The sequence below is a fragment of the Anomaloglossus baeobatrachus genome, unplaced genomic scaffold (genome assembly GCF_048569485.1).
Source record: "Anomaloglossus baeobatrachus isolate aAnoBae1 unplaced genomic scaffold, aAnoBae1.hap1 Scaffold_165, whole genome shotgun sequence".
Taxonomy (NCBI): domain Eukaryota; kingdom Metazoa; phylum Chordata; class Amphibia; order Anura; family Aromobatidae; genus Anomaloglossus; species Anomaloglossus baeobatrachus.
The window spans coordinates 375,302-401,546 of NW_027441935.1; positions in this window are offsets into that span (position 1 = coordinate 375,302).

A 26,245-nucleotide genomic window follows, 5' to 3' on the forward strand; every position below is an offset into this window, starting at 1 on the left:
CAGTTAACCGGTGCGGCGGAGCAGGAAGCGGAGACCTGGGCCGAGGGGGACCGGCTCTCTGTAGCCACCATCTTTGAGAAGCTACAGACTGCCTTTGAGACCCGGACTGAAGCCGAGCTGAGGATGCAGTTTTACCAGTGCCGGCAACGAGCTGGGGATAGCATTCGGGACTACGCTCTACGTCTGCAGACCGCCCTCCGCACGCTGAAGCGGGTGAACCCTATTAATGAGGCGGATAGCAACAAGATGTTAGTAGAGCAATTTGCGCAGGGGATGAGGTCCCCTGAGGATCGTAAACAACTCCGGCTGTGGGCCCTGGAACACCCTGATGTGGACTTTGCTGTGTTAAAGGAGCGGGCCATTAAAGCACTACAGCCTCCAGCAACCGAAGTTCTGGAACCCGCCCCGTGGCCCGTCGAGACGGCTCCCGTTATGGCGGCCTCAGCCAAATCTACCTCTCCAACACCTGCAGCCCCGAGCAGCACAGTGGAAGAACTGGCAGCCCAGGTCCGTCGCATGGACGGAGACCTTGCCAAAATCCTGGCTGCCCTACAACCTCTGACCAGACCTCAGCCTCCGGCGCAGATACAGCTTGCTGACAGTCCCGAGGACGTTCCCTGGATGCAGCGGAGAAGTGCCGACAACCCGCGGAGCAGACCCCCAATCTGCTACAAGTGCCATAAGCCGGGTCATTACTACCGACAGTGCCCGTTAAACGAGCAACCCCTGGGGCCCCGGGCCAATCCTCAGGAGTAGAACATCGTGGCCCCCCGGACTGGCGAGACCGATATATCGGGGCCCGCCCTATCATCCCCGTGGCTGTGGACGGCATACCAGTGATGGCTCTCTTGGACACTGGATCACAGGTAACTACCATACCGTACACGTTGTACCAGCGGTACTGGGCCGTAGACGAACTGGCGCCCCCAGACAATAGTATAACATTGATTGCCGCTAATGGACTCCCATTGACCCAGGTGGGGTATAAGCAAGTGGCTATGACAGTGGGGCAAGCCGAACTGCAACACCAGGGTATGATTGTGATCATGAATGAGCCCAGTGATCATAACCCGAAAATAGTGCTGGGAACCAATGTGATGGAGCACTGCATGGCTGATGTGTTAACCCTATTACAACAGCTAGCCGCCACCGCAGCAGGGAGCCGGCAGAGGGCTGTGCAGCGTGAGATCCGAGCCCTGATGTACCGCCAGCATGTAAGCTCAACAGGAGGGGAGATTGGTGGAGTAAGAGTGATGGATGTTGCTCCATTGACTGTGCCCCCTAGGAGTGAGATGATGATCTGGTGTAGGGCAGCAGTAGGGCCTCAGGGGCGTGACTACCCTGCGATGATGGAGCCCATGCCTTCTGAGCACTGGCCCACTGTGATGGCCGCCCGAGGGGTGGTGGATGTGAAGAAAGGGAGAGTGCCTGTGAGAGTGCTGAACTGTGGAGAGGAAGAAGTCAGGCTTCCCCGGTATGCCACCATTGCCAAGCTGCTCACCCTGGACCCTCACACTATCCATGAAGCCAGTCCATCCACACTTCCACCTACCACCAGCACTTCCCCACTCCGGGAGGAGACAAAGGAGTGGCATCAACAGCTACACGTAGGCACTGATGATACCCCTACACATCACAGGGCAGGGGTACACAGGGTGGTGCAGGAGTACGAACAGGTTTTCAGTAAGCACCCCCTAGACTTTGGGCAGATCAAGGGGGTCCAACACCACATTCCCACAGGTGAACATCCCCCTATCAAGGAGAGGTATAGACCTATTCCCCCTGCACATTACCAGTGTGCCAAAGATATGTTGAGGAATATGAAGGAGGCAGGGGTTATTCGGGACAGCTGTAGTCCCTGGGCCGCTCCGTTGGTACTGGTTAAGAAGAAGGATGGTACCATGCGGATGTGTGTGGACTACCGGAAGATCAACCAGATAACCCATAAAGATGCCTATCCATTACCTCGTATTGAAGAGTCTTTGGCTGCACTGAGAACTGCAAACTACTTCTCGACCCTTGACCTCACCAGCGGATACTGGCAAGTGGCCGTGGCCCCCGAGGACCGGGAGAAGACCGCCTTCACCACCCCGATGGGGCTCTGCGAATTCAATAGCATGCCGTTTGGGCTGTGCAATGCCCCCGGGACCTTCCAACGGTTGATGGAGTGCTGTCTGGGACATTTAAACTTCGAGACCGTCCTGCTGTATTTGGATGATGTGATTGTTTATTCCCAGACGTATGAAGCCCATCTGGAGCACCTGGCCGAGGTGTTCGCGTCCCTTGCCAAGTTCGGGATGAAGTTGAAGCCCTCAAAATGCCATCTGTTGAAACCCAGGGTGCAGTATCTAGGGCATGTGGTGAGTGCGGATGGTGTCGCCCCTGACCCTGAGAAGATCACTGCCATCCAGAGCTGGCCGAGACCAACTACAGTGAGGGAAGTAAGGCAGTTTCTGGGTCTGGTGGGGTACTATCGGCGCTTTATAAAGGGGTACACGAAGATGGCTGCCCCCATGCAAGATCTCCTCATGGGACAGACCAAAGGTGGTAGATCCATTGGAGCCCCACTGTCGTGGGAGGACAAGCATGAGGAGTCCTTTTGTCAGTTGAAGGCGGCCTTGACCGGAGAAGAGGTCCTGGCGTACCCTGAATATGGGCGCCCGTTCATCCTCCACACGGACGCCAGTAACGTGGGGCTAGGAGCGGTCCTATCCCAGGTCCAGGATGGAAAGGAGAAGGTGATTGCCTACGCCAGCCGAAAACTCCGGCCGACCGAAAGGAACCCTGAGAACTATAGCTCCTTCAAGCTCGAGCTATTGGCGTTGGTGTGGGCTATCACGGAGCGGTTCCGCCACTATTTGGCGGCGGCAAAATTCACCGCGTTTACGGACAACAATCCGCTGACTCACCTAAACACGGCCAAGTTGGGCGCGCTGGAGCAGCGGTGGGTAGCCCGGCTAGCCAACTATGATTTCACCATAAAGTACCGAGCTGGTCGTGTCAACATAAATGCTGATGCACTCTCCCAGATGCCCCATTTGTCAGAAGAGGGGTGCGAGGACGACGACCTCGAGGAGATCGAGTTGCCTGCGTTTCACCAGCCGCCTACTGAGAGGGTACAAGTATGTCAGCAAAGGGTGGATCTGGACCCGCGGCCCAGTCAAGAGTGGCAGGACGCCCAGGACCAAGCACCGGCTGTCCGCCTTGTCAAGACTCTGGTGGAACAAGGTGCTATGGGAATAGACCCTGCCGCTCCAGCCGAAGCCCAACGCTTGTGGAAAGAACGGAAACGGCTTTACCTACACCAAGGGAGGCTGTACCGTGAGCTGATCAACCCGAAGACCCATGAGAAAATATGCCAGTTAATCGTTCCTCAAGCTGATGTCGCTACTGTACTGCGGGCATACCATGATGGTGCTGGCCACTTCGGGTGGAAGAAGCTGGAGATGCTGTTGAGGGAGCGGTTCTATTGGAGTGGGATGCGTGAATCGGTGGAAGCCTGGTGCCGAGAGTGCGGTCCTTGTACGCTGAGGAGAAAGGACGAGACTAGCCAGAGGGCACCGTTACATCCCATAGTCACCCATCAGCCGCTGGAGCTGGTCGCCCTAGACCATGTCAAGCTTACCCCTAGCCGAAGTGGGTACACCTACGCATTGACCATGGTAGACCACTACTCAAGATTTATGGTGGTAGTCCCCGTTAAGGACCTGACTGGTCGAACCGCTGCTCGAGCGTTCCAGGCTTATTTTTGCCGACCCCATGGGTACCCCAAGAAGGTACTGACTGACCAAGGCCCGGCTTTTGAAGCAGAAGTGTTTCACGAATTCTGTCAGTTGTACGGCTGCAAGAAGATCCGGACCACTCCATACCACGCCCAAACCAACGGCATGTGCGAGAAAATGAATCACTTGGTCCTGGGGCTCCTCAAGACGCTGCCGCTGGAAGAACGGAACATGTGGCCGGAAAAGTTGCCCGACTTGGTCGACATGTACAATAATATCCCGTCCAGCTCGACGAAGTGCACCCCAGCGTATCTGATGAGGGCTCGGCCTGGCCGCCTGCCGGTGGATCTGGAGATGGGGTTGGAGGCCCCGGAAGCACTCCCTTCAACGGCAGAGTGGGAAAGTCGGAGGAGGGCACAGTACCGGCAAATCCAGGAGTATGTGGAGAAAAACCTCAGTTGAAGTCGAGAACAGCAAGAGCACCGGTTCAATCAGAAGGCGCCCGCAGGTCCTTTCCAGCCAGGAGATGTGGTGCTGAAACGGAAGAGAAAAGCCCACAAGCTGGATGATCAGTGGGAGCAAGTCCCTTACGTCATACAACCCACAGAATGGGGAGATGGGAAGACCTATCAGATCAGTCGTGACCAAGGGGGCACCCTGGCCACAGTTTCCCGGGACCATCTAAAAAAATGCCCCCCAGCGTTGAAGGCAGAGGCTGAAGTACCGGTTCCTCCACCCGTGGAGAAGGCAGCAGAGGTAATCCACACTGTAATGGGTGACTTCCCAGCAAACTGGCCTACACAGAACGGCGCGGTGATACTTCCAGTGATACTGTTCCCACAACCCGTGGATGAAGAAGTAGTGGAAGCGGTTAACCGTGAGCCAGAACCAGTGCCAGTGCCCAGGGATGAACCTGTACCCAGCCCCCCTACACCTCCGCCTGCTCCACACTATAGCAGGGAGGAGGAACCGCTTGTTACCTCTACCCCACTGTCTAGCAACACTGACACCGGGCCCCGAAGGTCCACCCGTTCTAACCTAGGTAGACCCCCACTTAGGTACAGGGAGACCGTTCTATGAGTAAAAGGGGTCCGCAAATGTGAAGGAGTTGTTGTTTGTTTGAAAGTTCTACTGAAGTTGAAAATGATAAGTGAAAATGATCCGAAGTTCACCTGATTCACCGTGTGATTTGCAACCGGCTGGAGCCGGCACCGTTGTCCCTGTGGGGACCGTTTAAAATGCATGGGAACTATCCATGGACAAGCCCGTGAACTTGCAGGGCAACCACAGACGTTAGTGGCTTGTAAATATGTTGGTTACCGTTACCGTTTTCCGCAGTGCCGCCTCCGGAGAGGCAGGTTGGAGGGAGGGCCCTGAGCAGAGCAGGCCAGGGCCCAGCCACCAAAGGAACCGGTGGCTACCCTCTGGAGGGAAAGGACAGATCCCGCTCGGGTACCGTGTGCTGGACTGTGGGTCAAGGGGTGCTGCCTGGGTTTTAGGGGCAGCATCAGGGCCAGGTTACTTGGGTGGGAGAGAGCGGAAACCGTGACCGTAAACCGTTGCAACGTTAAAAGTAAATGTGCCTCCCGTCTTGGGAAGAAGTTATTAAAAATGTTATTTATGTTTGTTTAACCCTGTTATCCCCTTTTTACAGAAAAATAAAACCGGTGTAAGACGGCAGCCCGCGGACGGTCTGCATTTTGCTAAGGGGGAATGTATCGCCCTGGGCAAGCCAGGGGTCACAGGTCACAACACCACCACACCCCACACCCCAGGTAGGCACACCTAAGCTGAACCAAAAATCCTTGTTGCCTTCCTCCAGGAGTCTGATGATGCACACCAGGGGGTGGGCCAGGCGGTTGGCTCCGCCCACCGATGAGCTCACAACTCTGGAGGTGGGAAAACCAGGCAGTTTAGCCCGGGTAGGGCAAGAGTGAACAACGGAGTTGAGTGAGGAGCAGATAAGAGAAGTGAAAGTGAAGGAAAGAAAAGTTGAAAAGGAGGAAAGCAAGAAGTGGTGACAGAGCAGAGAGTGTGCAAAGCCTGAGAGCCCAGCTTTGTGTAGGGCCAGAACAGCAAGGTCAGCGACGGCGGTGACTGTCCGGAGGGGGACCATTTGGAAGTTCCTGGAAGGACCCCGTTGGCTGTGTGCCCGGTGGTCTGGAGCAGTGTTCCGAAGGACAGTCAGCACCAGGGCAGGGGCCTCTCGGACCCCGGAAAGGCTAGGAGTCGCCCAATTTGCCGAATCCGTCAGTGAAGGGGACGTAGATTCCCCCAACAACCAAGTCCCGATTGAAGGCAACAGCCCAACCCGTAGAACAGAGGCACCGCCACCGCCAGGGCACCAGTCTCTGAGGGCCAGCGCCTGCGGGCAAAGTGTAGTGCTCCTCCGGCCCAGCTTGAAGCCGGGGAGCGGGTTACCGGTGGGGACCCATCGCAACCAACCGTACATACAGGTGCAAGGAAGAGGGACATTACCGTCACCTACCGGGGAAGCGAAGCAGCCGTCTGTGGGACCGTCCTACCAGCCGTTTGGTTTACCGTACAAACTGTGTCCACGTCTCAGGCTGAGTGAGTACCACAGTGCCGCAAGGCACAGCGCTGTCCCCGCGTCCCTGCGCCCACCAAGCCCTGCACCTCCCAAGCCATCACCGGGCCCCGGGATCACCAACCCCTACCCACGGAGGGGCAACACAACACCTGGCTGCTCCCCATCACCATCCCCGGGATCCCCGCATTAAGCAGCGGTGGTGCTACACATCACCACAACCGTGGGTGGCGTCACGGACATTATCCCAACATCCCAAACCCCCCTTTCACTCACGGGCGAGGAGTGCCGCTCGAGAAAAACCCCCGGGATCCGGCCTACGGCTCGAGCCACCACTGAGCAGCTGCCGGACCCGAGCAGAAGGGGTGAGCGTGGTGTGCTGACACCCTCCTCCCCGCCCGCGACATATATACCCCCCCACTTTTTGATTCGAGTGTCCGCGTGGACCCCACGGGTCCAGAGACCCCTCGAGCCACCGCGACTCCGGATCCAAGTGGCTCGGCTGCTGCTACGTAGCGGTACACACTTATATAGTGCTGGGCATCCCACCTAGTCTAATAGTATGGGCATCATCAATAGGCTGTAAGCCACGCACTGTGCACCTACATATGTAAACAGCAGTCTATACAAGCCATTTGTGTGCAATTTTATCCAGAAGCAACCCCCACCTCCATGCATTGGCAGTGTGTGTGGTTACTTTATTAGTGTTTTGCACCTGTGATATCTATATCTTAATTGGGGGCTTTGCTGCATCCTGTCAGTACATTAAATCCTTTGGCCTGGGAAGGTTAAAACTGTTGCCCTCTTGTTTCTGTAAGTAATTGTTGAATTTTTGGGGGAAATTATATTCCTCTTTTTGTTGCTTTTTTTTTGATAAATACCGTATTTTTCGCTTTGTAAGACACACTTGTAGAGCCCCACGGGGCAGGTGTTTTAACCTACTCTCAGCCGGGCTGGGGGTGCAGATCCTCTGCGTCGTGACGGGGGCCTTGGCCTGGTTCCGTTGCCCCAAGGCGTTCAGGAAGGGAAAGATGGCGGTGGACAGGAGGCAGTAATGGAGGATGGGGGTGGTAGTGACTGTTAGGAAAGTCTTTTTAGGATGATCGTGACGCCACCTGTGGTACGCGGCCAGGGATGGGCCACCGCTCCAGGATCTGTCACTGGGGCAGATGTTGGGGTCCAGCCGGGATGGTGTCGCTGTCCACAGGCGGAGCAGGATTACCCTGGGGAGGATGGCGGGGTGGTGTTAGTCCCCGTTGGTGCCGCAGCGCTGGGCAACGACGCCGAAAAAGGAGAGGCAGAGACAGGGGCTGCAGTTTCAGGTCTTTTTACTCACAAGTCTTTCAGATGCTACCCAGGGTACTGTTCTCTGCCACGATGGGCTCCAGCCGATCCTGGATCCGTGAAAGGTCAGGTCCGGTGTGTGTGTGTCAGCCTGTGAGCCCTTTCCTCCTTTGATGCGCTAAGTATTGGACCCCCTTGGCATGAAGCCCTTGAGGGATCCGGTGTCAGTAAAGTGTCCCATTCTGTATGCTGATAGCATGGTTCCGTTATGGGGCCGGTCCTCAACCCCAGATCCTATATGCTATTTGCTGCAGAACTCGTGGGACGGGTCCAGTAACTGTTCTAGCCATTCCCCGTGACCCTTGCAGAGTTGGTAGGCAACGTGAAGTATGCCTGCCCTAGGATTCTGTATCCCGACAGCACCGGTCCTGTGGAAGCAGCTTCCCTGCTTCTCCCCAGCGACTGTGTTGAACGCCTTGGCCCACAGAGCCGCTTGTGTCACATCCACTCTGCTCTGTGTCTGAAGCTGTTCTACTCTCTGGTTGTTGTGTTGTGTGTTCCAAGCTATTGCCCCCAGTCGCTGCCACCGGCTGGTTCACTACTCTCACTAGGTCAACCTGCTCTTCCCACTGTGTGCTCCTGACTCTCCCTGATGGTTGCTTCTCCCTGTCCCTGAGTCCCCAGTCCAGTGGATCTGGGGAGCGCCTGGTGCGGTGGCGTCCTGTAAACCCACTGCTGTAGTAACCCTCTACTGTGATCCCACCCTGGCCTGGTCCCCATTGGGGAGGACAACCCAGTGTTACTGTATGTTTGTGTGGGTGAAAACCGGTACTGACCTTCCCAGAACCCAAGAAAAGTACTACACCCTAATGCGGGTGCAGTACCCTGTGGCGCCACACACTTTTTTCCCCAAAACTAGGGATAAAATGGGGGTGCGTCTTCCAAAATGGATATGGCTTACTGGCATGGCAATGATCGAGTGGCGTCATAGGAGATAAGCTCTCAGGACGCAATTAGGGGTATTGCAGCAGGCGGCATTGATCTGCAGGTGGGTGGGCTACAACGGTTTCTCGGCGGCGGGTGTGTTGATCTACGGGTGGTCTGCGAGGCTGTCTTGCTGGCAAGTGCATTGAGCTGACTCCCTGCTCAATTGAATCGCCCTCGGTTGACGTGATGAACTGCAAGAAAATGGCCGTGGAGGCGGCGCGTGCTCAGATAGGACTCCGCAGCCATTTTCTTGAAGTCCATCTTGTCAACCGCGGGTGATTCAATGGAGCCAGCAGTGAGCTCAAAGCGCCTGCCACCGAGACACCCTCACAGTCCGCCCAACCGCTAATCAATGCACCCGCCACCGAGAGACCCTGTGCTGTGACACCTCCACAGACTGCCCACCTGCAGATCAATGGCGCCCACCACGACACCCCTGAGCGTGTCCTGTAATCTGCCTCCAATGACCCAGCTCCACCACCGTCGCCCTGGTAATTCATACCCGGGTTATACAATTGTGCCCGCCACTACCCCCCGAGCCCGCAGTATCGCTGACCCTCCTGAACTTCAGCATCGCCTACCCAGCCTTCTGTGATCTTCCTGAGCCGCTCCACCACCGCTTGTCCCCCTTGGTGAGCATTGGGATTAAGACGCACTAGGATTATAAGACGGACCCTCATTTCAACATTAAAAATTATTTTTTCCTATATTCCTCCTCTAAATTTGGGGTGCGTCTTATAATACAGTGCGTCTTATGAAACGAAAACTATGGTACTTGGGGAAATGTTAACTCTAAAGGAAGCAGATAGTAATTACCCGGTCATCCATGCAATCGGCAACCGTCCACTGTGCAAGAACTTCACCAATTAGAAAACTCATATTTACCTGTTAATATGTCGATTCCACAGCCCCAAAAAATTCTTAAAGGTGTTGTCCACTACTCAGACAACCCTTCTCAACCCTATATGTGCGCCATTACAATAATAACACTTATACTCACCCCTAATGCCAGGGCCATTCCAGTAAAGTCTCAGGACTCGCGATGGGATAAGTAGGTTATCACGACACTCAGATGCATGAAATATGGCATTTATTGAAACAAAAGCTGCAGTATATGTGTATAGGTAAAGAGGCCAACATTTTGGTACACAAACCTTGTTCATGGCCTAGAAAATAGAAAGAGCCTCCAGTTCCTGTAAATTCTTTGGCTTTCGTGCATGAACTGCGTGCTTGAGTTCTCCCCAGAGTGGCTCACTGATGCGGTCAGGAGACTGAGATGCCACTCCAGAACCTTCACTTTGTTCTGCTGTAGACAATGACAGGTCAACTTGGCCTTGTGTTTTGGATCGTTGTCATGTTGGAACGTCCAAGTACCTCCCATGCGCAGCTTCCGGGCTGATGAGAGCAAATTTGTCGCCAGTATTTGCTGATAACGTGCTGCATTCATCTTTCCTTCATCTTTGGTTAAGTTTCCTGTTCCTTTGTAGCTCACACATCCCCACATCATCAGCGATCCACCTCCGTGCTTTACAGTAGAAATGGTGTTCCTTTCGTCATAGGCCTTGTTGACACCTCTCCAAATGTAAAGCCTGCTTTACACGTTGCAATTAGTTGTACAATCGCATTTGCGATGTGACACGCCCAGGTTGCATACGGGATCCTATGAGATTGCACGTAGGTCGTTCATTTGCTGTCACACGTGCGTTAGTAGTCTATGTTAAATTGATCAATTTTGTGTGCGATACTTTAGATCATGTGTTCTGTGACGTATGCATTGGGCACCTTTTTTTTTTTTATTTATTGACTTGACAAGCGTGTGTAATGTGTAGGGATGCGTTTTTACTATGTCATCTGCCATTCAGCTCTGCTACATGGCCGCTGACAGCAGACACAGACAGCCATGCAGCAGAGCTGAATGGCAGATGACAGCAGACACAGACAGAGCCGCACTGTCAGAATGAACTCGGGTGAACTTCACCCGACTTCATTGTCATGCTGCGGCTCTGTCTGTGTCGCGTCCTGATTAGCGGTCACCCCTGAAGGACTCACCGGTGACCGCTAAACTCCTGAGTAACTGAATTGAGAGGCCCTCTCTCATATACTCACCGATCCCCGATCCCCGGCGCTGCACGGCGTTCACACTGCTCCGGCGGCTTTTACTATTTTGAAAAAGCCGGCCGCCCATTAAACAATCTCGTATTCCCTGCTTTCCCCGCCCACCGGCGCCTATGATTGGTTACAGTGAGACACGCCCCCATGCTGAGTGACAGGTGTCACACTGCACCCAATCACAGCAGCCGGTGGGCGTGTCTATACTGTGTAGTGAAATAAATAATTAAATAATTAAAAAAAACGGCGTGCAGTCCCCCCCCCCAATTTTAAAACCAGCCAGATAAAGCCATACGGCTGAAGGCTGGTATTCTCAGGATGGGGAGCTCCACGTTATGGGGAGCCCCCCCAGCCTAACAATATCAGCCAACAGCCGCCCAGAATTGTCGCATACATTAGATGCGACAGTTCTGGGACTGTACCCGGCTCTTCCCGATTTGCCCTGGTGCGTTGGCAAATCGGGGTAATAAGGAGTTTTTGGAAGCCCATAGCTGACAATAAGTCCTAGATTAATCATGTCAGGCGTCTATGAGACACCCTCCATGATTAATCTGTAAATTACAGTAAATAAACACACACACACCCGAAAAAATCCTTTATTAGAAATAAAAAACACAAACATATACCCTGGTTAACCACTTTAATCAGCCCAAAAAAGCCCTCCATGTCCGGCGTAATCCAGGATGGTCCAGCGTCGCTTCCAGCGCTGCTGCATGGAGTTGACCGGAGCTGCAGAATACACAGCCGCTCCGGTCACTTCCACACAGCAACTGAAGACAGCCGCGCGATCGGCTGAGCTGTCACTGAGGTTACCCGCTGTCACTGGATCCAGTGGTGGCCGCGGGTAACCTCAGTGACAGCTCAGCTGATCGCGCTACTCACCGCCGCTCCTCTCACCTCCACGCAGCAACTGAGGTGAGTAGCGCGATCAGCTGAGCTGTCACTGAGGTTACCCGCGGCCACCGCTGGATCCAGTGACAGCAGGTAACCTCAATGACAGCTCAGCTGATCGCACGGCTGTCTTCAGTTGCTGTGTGGAGGTGACAGGAGCGGCGGTGTCTTCTGCAGCTCCGGTCACCTCCATGCAGCAGCGTTGGAAGCGACGCTGGAGCATCCTGGATTACGCCGGACATGGAGGGCTTTTTTGGGGCTGATTAAAGTGGTTAACCAGGGCATATGTTTGTGTTTTTTATTTCTAATAAAGGATTTTTTCGGGTGTGTGTGTGTTTATTTACTGTAATTTACAGATTAATCATGGAGGGTGTCTCATAGACGCCTGACATGATTAATCTAGGACTTATTGTCAGCTATGGGCTGCCAATAACTCCTTATTACCGCGATTTGCCAACGCACCAGGGCAAATCGGGAAGAGCCGGGTACAGTCCCAGAACTGTCGCATCTAATGTATGCGGCAATTCTGGGCGGCCATTGGCTGATATTGTTAGGCTGGGGGGCTTCCCATAACGTGGCGCTCCCCATCCTGAGAATACCAGCCTTCAGCCGTATGGCTTTATCTGGCTGGTTTTAAAATTGGGGGGGACCGCACGCCGTTTTTTTTAATAATTTCATTATTTATTTCACTACACAGTATAGACACGCCCACCGGCTGCTGTGATTGGGTGCAGTGTGACACCTGTCACTCAGCGTGGGGGCGTGTCTCACTGTAACCAATCATAGGCGCCGGTGGGCGGGGATAGCAGGGAATACGAGATTGTTTAATGGGCGGCCGACTTTTTCAAAACAGTAAAAGCCGCTGGAGCAGTGTGAACGCCGTGCAGCGCCAGGGATCGGTGAGTATATGAGAGGGGGATAGACTGACATGGACAGAGAGTGAGGGACAGAGATAGTGACCGACTGACAGAGATTAGTGAATGACAGACATTGTGAGGCGCTTCAGAACGCAGCTTTTCAGCTGCGCTGTGAAGCGGACCTTTTTTAAGCTGCGGTGCAGAGCGCACACCTGCGCACATAGCCTCAGACATCAAAATCGTATGAGGGATGTCACACGTTACAATTCACTAGGTTCGTGCAACAAAACGCTCAATTCTAGACAAAGATACGATGTGTTTGCGATCAACAGTTTTGCGTTCAATCCTGATCGCATGTAGATGTCACACGCAGATACCTCACAAACGATGCCCGATGTGCGTCACTTACAACTTGACCCTAACGACGGCTTGTGAGATATATTGAAGCGTGTGTAGCGGGCTTAACGTTTATGGTTTTGGTGAAAAAGTTCAATTTTTGTCTCATCACTCCAAATTACCTTGTTCCAGAAGTAAATTTTCTTGTTCCAGAAGTTTGGAGGCTTGTCTCTGAGCTGTTTGGCATAATGTAGGTGGATACTTTGTTGTATTTGCACAGTAATGGCTTTCTTCTGGTGATTCCACCATGCAGCCCTTTTTCTTCAAGTGCACCACACCGCTAGTTTTCAGTGAGTCCTGTATTTCAACTAATGTTATTTGTGGGTTCTTGTTATGATTCAGTGACCGAAAAGGATCCGAAAAAGGACAAAAACTAGGAAACCCAGAATGTTACAAGAGTGGTTGGAATCTCAGCAAACTGCAGACGTAACACTAACACACAACTAGAAGTAGCCTTAGGACGTGCCTACGATGACCTTCTCGCCTTGACACAGCCGGAGAACTAATTATTTCTACAGAGAGAAATACAGGAAAGGCTAATTTGCCTCGGAGCAGTTCCCAAAGATATAGATAGCCTCTCACATATATAGATAACTGTGATGTAAGAAAACACTATACACAGGAAAACAGATTCAGCAAAGATGAGGCCCAAAATCTCTAAATAGGAAAGGACAGAAAAGCACACTGCCTGCAGCCGTGCAATACCCTAGAAAAAAAAACAACACGCCTGATATGGAAAAATACTGAGCCCACATGGACTCTCCCCCACTATATCAGTACTTCGGTATTACTGGGATCCAAACAAAACGCATATAGTGGAGGAACTGAAATTAGTACCAAGCATGACAAAACAAAATACATAGCAGAATATGGAGCAAAGTACACAGACATTCCCAGCAGGGAATGATCCAACTCCTCCCAGAACTCCACACAGGGAAAATAGAAAATAAGACTTAGTACCTAAACAGAAAAAACAACAAGAAGGTAGAAAACACCAGGAGAGGTACAAAGACCAAACTTATCTGAAAGGAGTTCTGGTAGACACAGAAGCAAGGGCTGGCTTCAGAATGTCCTTAGCACAGAGGAAACAACATTGAGCACCGGCCAGGAACAAGAGAACACTACTCAGTTATATAGGCCCTATCAGAATAACCTGATTGCCAATCATCCCCAGCTGTCTGGTTTCTATTCAGCAAGCAAACTTCACTACCAGCACTGACCACAAGAAGGAGCCCCAAACTGGAACCTAGTCCAAATGTATTCACAACAGGTTCTTCTTTGTATCCAGAACAATTTTCCTGGCAGTTGTGGCTGAAATTTTTGCTAGTTTACCTGATCATGGTTTGGTTTTTACAGAGCCCCTGATTTTCCATTTGATAATCACAGTGTGAACACTGCTGACTGGCATTATCTTTTTGTATCCCTTTCCAGTTTTATACTGTTCAACTATCTTGTCCCAAATATTCGTTGATAATTATTTTGCTTTCCCCATGACTCATAATCCAGCAATCACAGTGGCTGGATGAAAGATGGAAGAGTCTGTCTGGATTCCAGAAACTCACTCAGCTTTTATACACACACTGATTACAACCAAACAGGTCACAGGTGAGGATGTTACCTTTATTAGCCATTCAAACCCATTTGTGTCATCTTCTGCCCATGTTATCAGGCCAAAATCACCAGGGTGTGTGAACTTTTCATCAGGGTCATTTGGATGTTTTTTGGTTGTCATTTTGATTTAAAAAGAGAAAACACAGTAGTTTGACAATAAATGGCTTCACCCAACCACTAACCATTAGTGGGAAAAATGTTTTTGTGCTATCATTCATATTCTCTGTAAAAAGGACAAGAAAGCAAAAAATCTGCCGTGGTATGTAAACTTTTGAGAACAACTGTAATAGCATGATTAAAATTAAAACAAATATAGCAATAAAGAAATAAAAACATGATTCTTATTGTCATCATATAACAAATTATATATGTACACAATATATAATTCATCAAAATAAAGCAAGTAGTTTAGTAATTAAAATATGCTGCTTGAGTATCTGAGATCAAAAGATTGAAGATAGGAAAAAGTTATTTTTCTAGAAAAAAAATATAAAAAAATTGATGAAATAAAAAATGCGAAAGAAAGAAAAATGTGGAAAAAAATTAAGTATCAAATGGCATAAATGAAAAAATGAGAGAAATGAAAAAAGAGAAAAAATAAAAAAATTAATGAAATGAAAAAAGGAGGGATAAAACAAAATTAGAAAAATGAAAAAATGGAAGAATGAAAGAACAAGAAGAAGAAATGAAAATAAGACAAGTGAGATCAAAATGAAAAAAAATTGAAAATAGAAAAAAAATGATATGAGTTGAAAAAAACCCCCAAAAAAACAAAAATAAAATAAGCAACAGAGAAAATAACATGGAAGTATAAGGGAGATGAATGGAGGAAATTCCAGGACTCGCGTGACATCACTGCAGCCAATCAATGCTGGCTTCTGTAATGCAAAGTATGGGTTAAGTACCAAGCAAAGGTGAAAGGTAAGGGAAGGGAAACCCTGCGTCTAGGGAAGGGGAAGATGGTGACCACTGACCAAACCTACCACTGGCTCCTTGGGTCCCTCAACACCCTAGATAGGTTCTGCAGCTATGCGCTGAGCTGGATACCTGACCCTAAGATGACCCTAGAGCTGGGCCCTAGAGAAGAAATGGGTGGGATGAGCTCTTCATTAACCCCACTAAACAACTATAGAAGACACACGGAGCACACATAGGGTGAAAGCCCATGAGCAACTTATCTACAGATGCCTCAGGAAGAAGTTCAGCAAATAACAGCAACCATCCCACAGATTCCACCTGCTTGCATCCAGAGCTTGTGAAGGAACTAGATATCACCAGCACAAGGCCAAGGAAAATGAGAGAATTTAAACCCAAGGGGAATTGTAGATGATCAGCGAGTGTAAAGGGTGCTTTACACGCTGCGACATCGCTAGCTTGTTAGCGATGTGACACGCCAGATCGCAGATGTGAGCTGCCGAGATCGCACATAGGTCGTTTCTATAGCGCCGGTCACATGTGCGATGTCGGTAGATCGCATCTGCGATCTGGCGTGTCACATCGCTAACGAGATCATTAGCGATGTCGCAGCGTTTAAAGCACCCTTAAGTGTTATTATTTTAATAGGGTCAGTCATATGGAATGAGAAATGGTCGTCCATGTAGTAGACAATCACTTTAATATTTATGTAAAAAATGATTTATTTTTTTCCAAAAATTTTATTTAAGAAGTTTCAAAAATTTAGTTTAATAACAATTTTTCCCTTTCTAACCTGCTCTTCACAAGGATCGCGCAAATGGAGAAGTGTTGACTTTGCAGGGAGAGGAAAGTGATCTCCTGGTAAGACATATGGTCAGGAACCATTCGTCAAAAGCTACACTGATTAGGGAACATTTTCCTGTAATATGGTAATTCCACTGCCCAATACATTTCTGAACAATTTTGGAAAATATTTCTAAAAAAATGTATTTCACTTATGAAGTTTAAAGTAGTTTGGTCGGTTAATGTTCAACAATTTTGCCCTGCATGGCTTTTTTATTCAATAAATTAGTGAACCAGGAAAAGAGTCGGGGAGTGTTTTTTAAAACAATGTGTTTTTTTCTTTTCACTTTTTGAGTTAGTAATGGAATTGTCTGATAGACGCCTATCCATTACTAACCCCTGGGTTTGATGACAGCTATGTTTTTGGACACCGCTGACATCAACTCTAAAAAACATTACCCTAATTGCACCAGGAAAATCTGTGGCGCCCCTGAGGCTTCCATCGCCACAGAGACATTGCACCCCATCCAGAGGTGTGATGTCCCATCCTGGGTAGGGAAAGAGGTACATGCCAGTTCCCAGGTAAACCTGCACTGCACCCATTGGTAGGCACACACAGGGACAGGGGACTGTGGCAGCAACCCTCGTGGCTGGCTCGCCTTGGAGGGCCGGTAAGTCCCATCCCCTATCCGATTGGGTGTTAGCTTAGCAACTGGGGAGGTGGGAGGAGCCACCAGAGAGCAGACAGAGAAAGGAAGGTCAAGTTTGGGCAGTCTGAGAGAGAGGGGAGAAGGAGGACGAGGTCTGCGGGAGGCATAGGAGAAGGAGAGAGAGAAAGAAAGCTCTAGTCAGTCAGGAGCTAAGGAGAAGAAAGTGACGCTTCCTGGTGAAGACCCTGGGACTCAGAGGGTCCAGGTGACACCAAGCAGGGAACGAAAGGATTCCAGGGCCACAGATAGCTTTTGAGCTGGTGGCCTGTTCCACAGGAACATCGGTGGAGGGATCAAGCTGCATCCAGGGGACGGTTCCTAGTCACTGGAGGAGGCGAAGTCAACTCCAAAGGTAACAACCGAGGTCCTGGGAAGCTGCATGCTCCCCGGACCACAGCCCACAGCAGAACCTCTAGAAAAGGGGCAAATAGCCGACAGGCGAGCTCCCAGCCCAGAGGCTGCAGTGGAGGCCGAGCCACGTTCAGCCAACAAGGGCAAGGCTTGAGAAGTCAGCTGAGAAAGGAACACATAGAGGGGTGCACTGGCATTTACCCCCAGATCTACCCGGGATTGGCGGAGGTCCCTGACAGGGGATTCCAGCACACCAGTGGGCAACCGGACAGCTGCCGTGTCAGATAACTAACTGAGTAAACATCTTGAAACTGCAGTCCCTGGTGTTGCTTCTGTTATTTCATCTGCATAGACTTCCATCACACCATAGACTCCTACGAGCACCACTGTGCCCCGGGGTACCGCTCCACCTGTGGGGAGCAGGACCACCCAAGCTGCCCTATCTCCAGCCCTGGAGGCCTCATACAGCAGCAGCGGCTTAATAGCCGCAAACCACAGGTGGCGTCACGACAATTATAAACTCTAACAATCACCCCCACTGAAGCCACTGTAATTGTCACCCACCAGGGTCACGGAGTCAGGCCCCGCCACCACTGACGACCCCCGGACTTGTCCGGCCCGGCACCGGGTGTCCCATAGCCCTGGGGTGGGTGAGTCAACTTTGGCGTCATGAACAGGATTTCATGCCCGATCCCACCGGGTACTGTGCGCCTGAAGAATTGTGCTTAAAAGACTGTGTTATTGTGAAAACCGCAGTCATTACAGCTAGCAAAGCGCGCGAAGAAGGGGGGCGTGCCAGAAGAAAGGGTGCAAAAAGAAGCCCCGCCCCCTTGGTCTTGTCCAAGAAGCGCGAAGCGGTGCCCGCTATGGAAAGCGGAAGAAGAAGACATGGCGCCTAGAAAAGCTGGCTGGCAGAACGAGTCTAAATGCCAGACCAGACAAGTGCAAGAATGTACCTGATAGTAAGGGGAGTGATGCCGGCCATGATGGGCTGGGCGCCAGTCTGGCGCCAGATGCTGCTGCAGCCCCCGGCCCCGCCTCCAAGAATGGAAAGGGTGCAGCCGAGTGGCGTGGTCGAGCACCCGACCAGTGCAGCAGCGAGCATTCCCCAGGAAGGCAGCATGTCGGAGAAGCAGCGGCCAAGCACACCAGGGACCCGAGAGATGGACACCGAAATGCACCTGATCCGGGAAGAAATGGGATACCTCGCCCGGAGGCTGAGCGCGCTGCAGATGGAGGTGGACTGGCGGGGAGGAAACCGGACGGCACCTGAGTACGTGGGCCACAGGATGGAGGCCGCGGAGCAGTACCCGGGTGAGCAAAGCACTAATCTGACCCGTCCAGACCCCCGGCCCTACCAAGCGCCAGCGCCCAGCCCCTCCACAGCCCTGCTGGGCTTCCTCACCAGCCCCGCTGACACTCCAAGGGGCACCGGAACCCTTCCAGAGGGCCCCGAAGATGGCGCCTGGTGCGACTTGGGCCCTGAGCCGCTGGTGGGCCCCCTTCCGAGTCCCCCTGTTAGCCTCCTGGGAGCCACATCACCGGAAGTGAAATAGGACGCTGCGCCCATCGACAGCAGGAGACTGCAGCAGCCCCTGCGCCCCAAGGAGACCCAGATGGCCACTGAAGTGGCCTGCCAGAAAATGCTGGAGGAATACCAGCAGGAGCGGGAAAGACGGGAGGAGAGACGCCGTACGGAGGAGGCGTCCAACCTGGCTGCTAAGGCCCGGATCCAGCGGTTCCGCAAGGAACACCAGGGCCCAGTGCGGAGAGGCCAGGTGATTGAGTTTAAAATGAAGGAAGGTTGGGGGTTCATCAGTCCGGGCTAGGAAAGAACGTCTTTGTCGCGCGCCGCGACATAGAAGAGCACCTCACTAAAGGCCACCCAGGGCGTGATGTGAAGCCGGGTGATGTGCTGGAGTACACCAGGCTGATGGGGAGCCGTGGCTGGTATGCCCTGGGCATCCATATCGTGCGGGAAGAAACATCCCTGGAGGAGCCAGAGTGGCGCCGTACCGCCGGTAACCCCTTGCAGGCCAGCAGCCCTGCGCCAGCCAGTAACCCTCTGCAACCCAGCAGCCCCACTTCGGCGAGCAGCCCCACTCCAACCCAGGCTGCAGCGCCCCGCAGCAGGCTGGCCACCAACACCCAGGAGACCCAAACCCTGATCTCCTCGGCCTACTTGTTGCCTGAGGCAATGCCGGAGTGGGACCCCCGCATCTATCCCCGCAAGTAAGAATGAAAAGGAAGAAGAACTGAACTGTAAATAGCCCTGTCTGCCCCTTACCCCTTTGTGAAGACGTCCCCTTTGTTTTGCCCTTACGTTCTTTTTGAAGATGACACCCTTTCCTGCCTTACTGCCCCCCTGTGCTTTTTGATGATGTCACCCCCCCTTGTTTATATGTTACCGGGCCACCGGACTGGAATGTGGTCCCCGGTGAATGTGAGTGTGTTATGTGTCCTGTGTTACCAGGCCACTGGACTTAGTGGCTGGTTCGTTTTCTTTGCAACCCCCCTAAGTTAAGAAAGTTAAAAGACGTTTTGGGCCACTGGACTGTGTGGTCAGAAGATCCCCATGTAAATAGTTGCACCTGTTGTGCCCCCTACCAGAATTATGGTAGAAGTGCCAAACCGTGCAATGGACTGGAAGTACACATTTGGAATTTTCTTTATAAGAATGTTTGCAACGTTAAAGAGAAAGCACCTCCCATAAAGGGAAGAAAATTTTTATTGTTTTAATGTTATGCATAACAAAAATGTTTTTGCAGTTTCCACCATTGTTTTGTTGTTTCAGCCCGAGGATGTGCTGGGATTCGCTGTGGGGGAGTGTGGCGCCCCTGAGGCTTCCGTCGCCACAGAGACATTGCACCCCATCCAGAGATGTGATGTCCCATCCTGGGTAGGGAAAGAGGTACATGCCAGTTCCCAGGTAAACCTGCACTGCACCCATTGGTAGGCACACACAGGGACAGGGGACTGTGGCAGCAACCCTCGTGGCTGGCTCGCCTCGGAGGGCCGGTAAGTCCCATCCCCTATCCGATTGGGTGTTAGCTTAGCAACTGGGGAGGTGGGAGGAGCCACCAGAGAGCAGACAGAGAAAGGAAGGTCAAGTTTGGGCAGTCTGAGAGAGAGGGGAGAAGGAGGACGAGGTCTGCGGGAGACAGAGGAGAAGGAGAGAGAGAAAGAAAGCTCTAGTCAGTCAGGAGCTAAGGAGAAGAAAGTGACGCTTCCTGGTGAAGACCCTGGGACTCAGAGGGTCCAGGTGACACCAAGCAGGGAACGAAAGGATTCCAGGGCCACAGATAGCTTTTGAGCTGGTGGCCTGTTCCACAGGAACATCGGTGAAGGGATCAAGCTGCATCCAGGGGACGGTCCCTAGTCACTGGAGGAGGCGAAGTCAGCTCCAAAGGTTAACAACCGAGGTCCTGGGAAGCTGCATGCTCCCCGGACCACAGCCCACAGCAGAACCTCTAGAAAAGGGGCAAATAACCGACAGGCGAGCTCCCAGCCCAGAGGCTGCAGTGGAGGCTGAGCCAGGTTCAGCCAACAAGGGCAAGGCTTGAGAAGTCAGCTGAGAAAGGAACACATAGAGGGGTGCACTGGCATTTACCCCCAGATCTACCCTGGATCGGCGGAGGTCCCTGACAGGGGATTCCAGCACACCAGTGGGCAACCGGACAGCTGCCGTGTCAGATAACTAACTGAGTAAACATCTTGAAACTGCAGTCCCTGGTGTTGCTTCTGTTATTTCATCTGCATAGACTTCCATCACACCATAGACTCTTACGAGCACTAACTGTGCCCCGGGGTACCGCTCCACCTGTGGGGAGCAGGACCACCCAAGCTGCCCTATCACCAGCCCCGGAGGCCTCATACAGCAGCAGCGGCTTAATAGCCGCAAACCACAGGTGGCGTAACGACAATTATAAACTCCAACAATCACCCCCACTGAAGCCACTTTAATTGACACCCACCAGGGTCATGGAGTCGGGCCCCGCCACCACTGACGACCCCCGGACTAGTCCGGCCCGGCACCGGGTGTCCCATAGCCCTGGGGTGGGCGAGTCAAATCAGGATGAGCAGAGTCAAAGGGCCAGAATTGGGCCCTCTAATGGATGCGTCACTTCTTTGGGCGGTTGCAGACTGTTATTATTAGGCTGGGAAGGGCCCAATAACCATGGACCTTTCCAGCCTGATAATATCAGCCCCCAGCTGTCTGCTTTACCTTTTCTGGTTATTAAATATAGGGGGATTCCATGTCGGTGTTTTTTTCCAAGTATTTATTTATTAGGTTAAACCAGGCTAAACACCCTTTAGTGCCACATGAAAGTTGATAATGTGTCGGGGGTTGTGTCAATATATAGCTGCAGGATATCTATCTTCTATCTATCTAATATCTTTTTGTCACCTATCTATAGCTTTATATTCTTTTTTTTTCCTTTGAGATGTGTGTGAGAAAAAAAACAGATGGCATAAGGATGGTCCGTCTAGCGTCCATTTTTGTTCTCGCACCCATTGTCTTGCATTGGCAAGTCTTGTTCGAAATACATGACCGTGCACACCATGCTGCAGTTTCTTTCTTCAGTCCTATTTCAGCTGAAGAAAAACTTGCAAATGAACACTGCCTCATTAAATAACATTGTTGGGAGGGCAATGTGATTTTTTTTTTATCAGACTGCATTGGCTGTTTTTAATCGCAAGTGTGAGCGAGGCCTAAAGTTCAGTCTCTATTCCCAATGGATGATCCCATCATTCCACTAAAACTGCCCTAAGGCGGGCTTTGCACACTGCGACATCGCAGCCCGATGCTGCGATGCCGAGTGCGATAGTGCCCGCCCCCGTCACAGCAGCGATATGTGGTGATAGCTGGCGTAGCGAAAATTATCGCTACGCCAGCTTCACACACACACTCACCTGCCGTGCGACGTCCCTGTGGCCGGCGGCCCGCCTCCTTGTTAAGGGGGCGGGTCGTGCGGCGTCACTGTGACGTCACACGGCAGGCGGCCAATCGGAGCGGAGGGGCGGAGATGAGCAGGATGTAAACATCCTGCCCATCTCTTTCCTTCCGCATATCCTACGGAAGCCGCAGTGAGGCCGGTAGGAGATGTTCCTCGCTCCTGCGGCTTCACACACAGCGATGTGTGCTGCCGCAGGAGCGAGGAACAACATCGGACCGTCGCGTCAGCGTAATCATGGATTACGCCGACGCTGCACCGATGATACGATAACGACGCTTTTGCGCTCGTTAATCGTATCATCTAGGCTTTACACACTGCGATGTCGCATGCGATGCCGGAAGTGCGTCATTTTCAATTTGACCCCACCGACATCGCACCTGCGATGTCGCAGTGTGCAAAGCCCGCCTAACTAAAGTTATCAATGACTTACTAACCGCTATAGCCAAATGACACTACTCTGTCCTCCTCCTCCTGGACCTGTCTTCTACGTTTTACACAGTGGACCATTCCCTCTTGCTACAGATTCTCTCAGCTCTTGGTATCACAGACTTGGTCCTATCCTGGATCACTTCCTATCTAACAGACCGGACTTTCAGCATCTCCCACTCTCAAACTACCTCCTCATCTCGCCCCCTGTCTGTCGGTGATCCCAAGTGTTCAGTTCTTGGACCCCTCCTCTTTTGTATTCACACCTTTAGCCTGGGACAACTGATAGAGTCCCATGACTTCCAGTATCATCTTTATGCTGATGATATACAGATCTTCCTCTCTGGACCCGATATCACCTCCTTACTAACCAAAAGCCTCTGCTAGTTCATCCTCTTCTCTGCTCGATTTCTAAAACTGAACATAGACAAAACAGATTTCATTATCTTTCCCCCATCTAACTCTAGTGCATGCCATTATTATCTCCCGGCTCGAATACTGCAGCCTCCTGCACTTTGTCCTCCCTTCTAAAATTCTTGCACCCCTACAATCTATCCTAAACTCTGCAGCCTGATTAGTCCACCTCTCCCCTCGCTATTCCCCAGCCTTGCCACTATGCCAATCCCTTCACTGGCTTCCCATTGCCCAAAGACTCTGTTTCAAAACACTAATCATTATCTGCAAACCTATCCACAACCTATCTCCTCCATACATCTGTGACATAGTTTCCCATTACCTACCTGCACATAACCTTTGATCTTCACAAGATTTCCCTCTCTCCTACCCTCTTCTCTCCTTTACCCACAACCACATACAGTACTAGATTTCTCCTGTGTCTCCCCCATACTCTGGGACTCTCTATCACAATATATCAGACTCTCGCCTACCGTGGAAACCTTCAAAAGAAACTTGAAGACCCACCTCTTTCAACACTCCTACAACTTGCAATAACCCTCAGACCACTATACCACTACCCAACCAGCTGTCCCATCACCTCCTGTATCCTCACCCATCCCCTGTAGACTGTGAGCCCTCGTGGGCAGGGTCCTCTCACCTACTGTATCCTCACACATCCCCTGTAGACAGCGAGCCCTTGCGAGCAGGGCCCTCTCTCCTCTTGTATCCTCACCCATCCCCTGTAGACTGTGAGCCCTCGTGGGCAGAGTCCTCTCTCCTCCTTTATCCTCACCCATCCCCTGTAGACTGTGAGCCCTTGCGAGCAGGGTCCTCTCTCCTCCTGTATCCTCACCCATCCCCTGTAGATTGTGAGCCCTCGTGGGCAGGGTCCTCTCTCCTCTTGTATCCTCACCCATCCCCTGTAGACTGTGAGCCCTCGTGGGCAGGGTCCTCTCTCCTCCTTTATCCTCACCCATCCCCTGTAGACTGTGAGCCATTGTGGGCAGGGTCCTCTCTCCTCCTGTATCCTCACCCATCCCCTGTAGACTGTGAGCCCTTGCTGGCAGGGTCCTTTTTCCTGTACCGGTCTATGCCTTGTACTGTTCATGATTAATTTACTTGTCTATGTATGTTTCCCCCTTTTCACATGTAAAGCGCCATGGAATGAATGGCATAATAATAATAATAATAATAGTAATAATAATAATAATAATTATTATTATTATTAATTGTAGCACCCCTGAAGTATCAGGTGCCACAAAATGTAACCCGTTGAAACCCAAACCCCGGAATATCCGTGCCAGTCAACACACCAGCACCCTCAGGCCACATACACAACTCCAATTCCAGACTGGGAGACTGCCTAGCAACAGGTAAAATGGATGGGCACTTATTGGCTAGTTACCACCCAATCTGTAGGGAGAGACCCAGCGAGGGGGAGGGCCCAGTGGTCAGTTGGCGGGATGTGGAGGAAGACGTCAAGGAGTGTGGAGGAAGAAGTCAAGGAGAGGAGAGGTGGAAGTAGAGAGTTGAGAGTGAAAGTACAGAAAGAAAGAAAAAGACCTGCAGTGAGAACGGACTGCTGTAACAGGAGTGATGGACTGTGGAGTAAGGAACCAGGACTCCAGGAACTGTGGGTTACCTTTGGAAGTGTAATATTTCAGGAACCGTGGGATGCCTGTGGAAGTCTGGAACCAAGGCTCACAGGACTCAGCACAAGGCGGGGTGCAGACCCTAGGACAGCAGGACACTTTATGGTCAACTGTTAATTCTGCTATGTGAGGGAATCTCCAGGGTCCTTCACTAATCCAAAGAGTCTGAAGCATCAGCAGCAAATAGGGAACCGGGGATTGAACCCCTTAAATAGTCCAGGCTGCCTATAAAACTGAAACAGAGGGGCTCCTCAGAAGCTCTAGGCCACGGGAGCCCACCACCACCAAGTGTGCATGGAGGACAGCCAACCCAGGTCCCAGCTGGCACAAAGAACAAGGGGAGCGGGAACACCTGTAACTGGCACCAGAGTCTCCAGGTAGCAGCCTCAAGTAAAGGCAAGTTGAAACTGCAATACCAGTGTGGACTGTTTCCTTCTCGCCTCTGCACACATATACTGACTGTCCCCCACCATTGTCCCTTCATCATCCACTGCTGGGGCCTGTCCCTGCTTGCGGAGGGCCCAAAACACCTAAGCTGCACTACTCCATCAGCCCCAGCGGGACCCTGCAGCGGCGGCCTCAATAACCTGGCCGCACACCGCAAGTGGCATAGTCGAGAACTCTTTTATTGTTATTTCCTTTTTAATTTTCACCCACTTTTTATCGGACCGACCCCCAGGGTCATGGGACCGGGCCTCGGCCGCGACCAAGACTGTTTCCCCCTGCGCACCGCACGCCTGGGACCGAGTACCCAGTCGTAACTAGAGATGAGTGAGCACTACCATGCTCAGGAGTTTGGTACACGTCACACTGCTATAGTTGAGTGCTCGGTACCCGTAACTAGAGATAAGCGGGCACTACCATGCTCGTAACTAGTGATGAGTGCACATAGCCAGTTTCTGCTCCAAGAACTCATTGAAAAAATTCTGTGTGCACAATGCCGTTGAGTGGAAACTCTCCAAATCTTCCTTAAAAACACAGAACTCCTCTAAAACTTGGAGTTTCCACTCAATGGCTATTTGCAAATGAAGTCTTTTTGGAGTCAAAAATTCAAATTTTGAAGGGTTTTGCATTTTTGAGGAGGACTTGGAGTTTCTAGTCAGTTTCTGTTCCAAATACTCTGTGTGTACGTAGACAGTTTTTGCTCCAAAAACTCAGCAATGTCCACATATTCAAAGAGTTTATGATGTTGCATAGGTCAGAGTTATCAGAATTGACATCCAGAGGCAAGTCCAATCATGATTTCACTACCGTTAGCATCTTGAAAAGCTTTTTCCAAAGTTGTATCCATTAGTCCATTTTTGCACCACTATTTAAAGGGGTTTTCAAAAAAAAAAATGAAAAATCATAGCGGGAAGCCTTGCCAATAACCAGAAGACAACGTGACCACTGAGGACTCTGATTGCAGAGTCAGGAGACTGGTGGTCAGGACAATTATTGCTGCTGTTGGAGCTGTCATGCTAGAGAATGGAATAGATCCCTGGGGTGACGAAGGCATTATTAGCATGGCTTCCTTCTGGGAATGATTAAAAAAACAAACCCAGAAATATCCAGAAATAATTTGACAATCTCCAGCTCAAATGACATATGGAGGATCAAGTGTCCGCTGGTTGTATTTTGATCATCTATGTCATGGGTCCTGGCTAGTG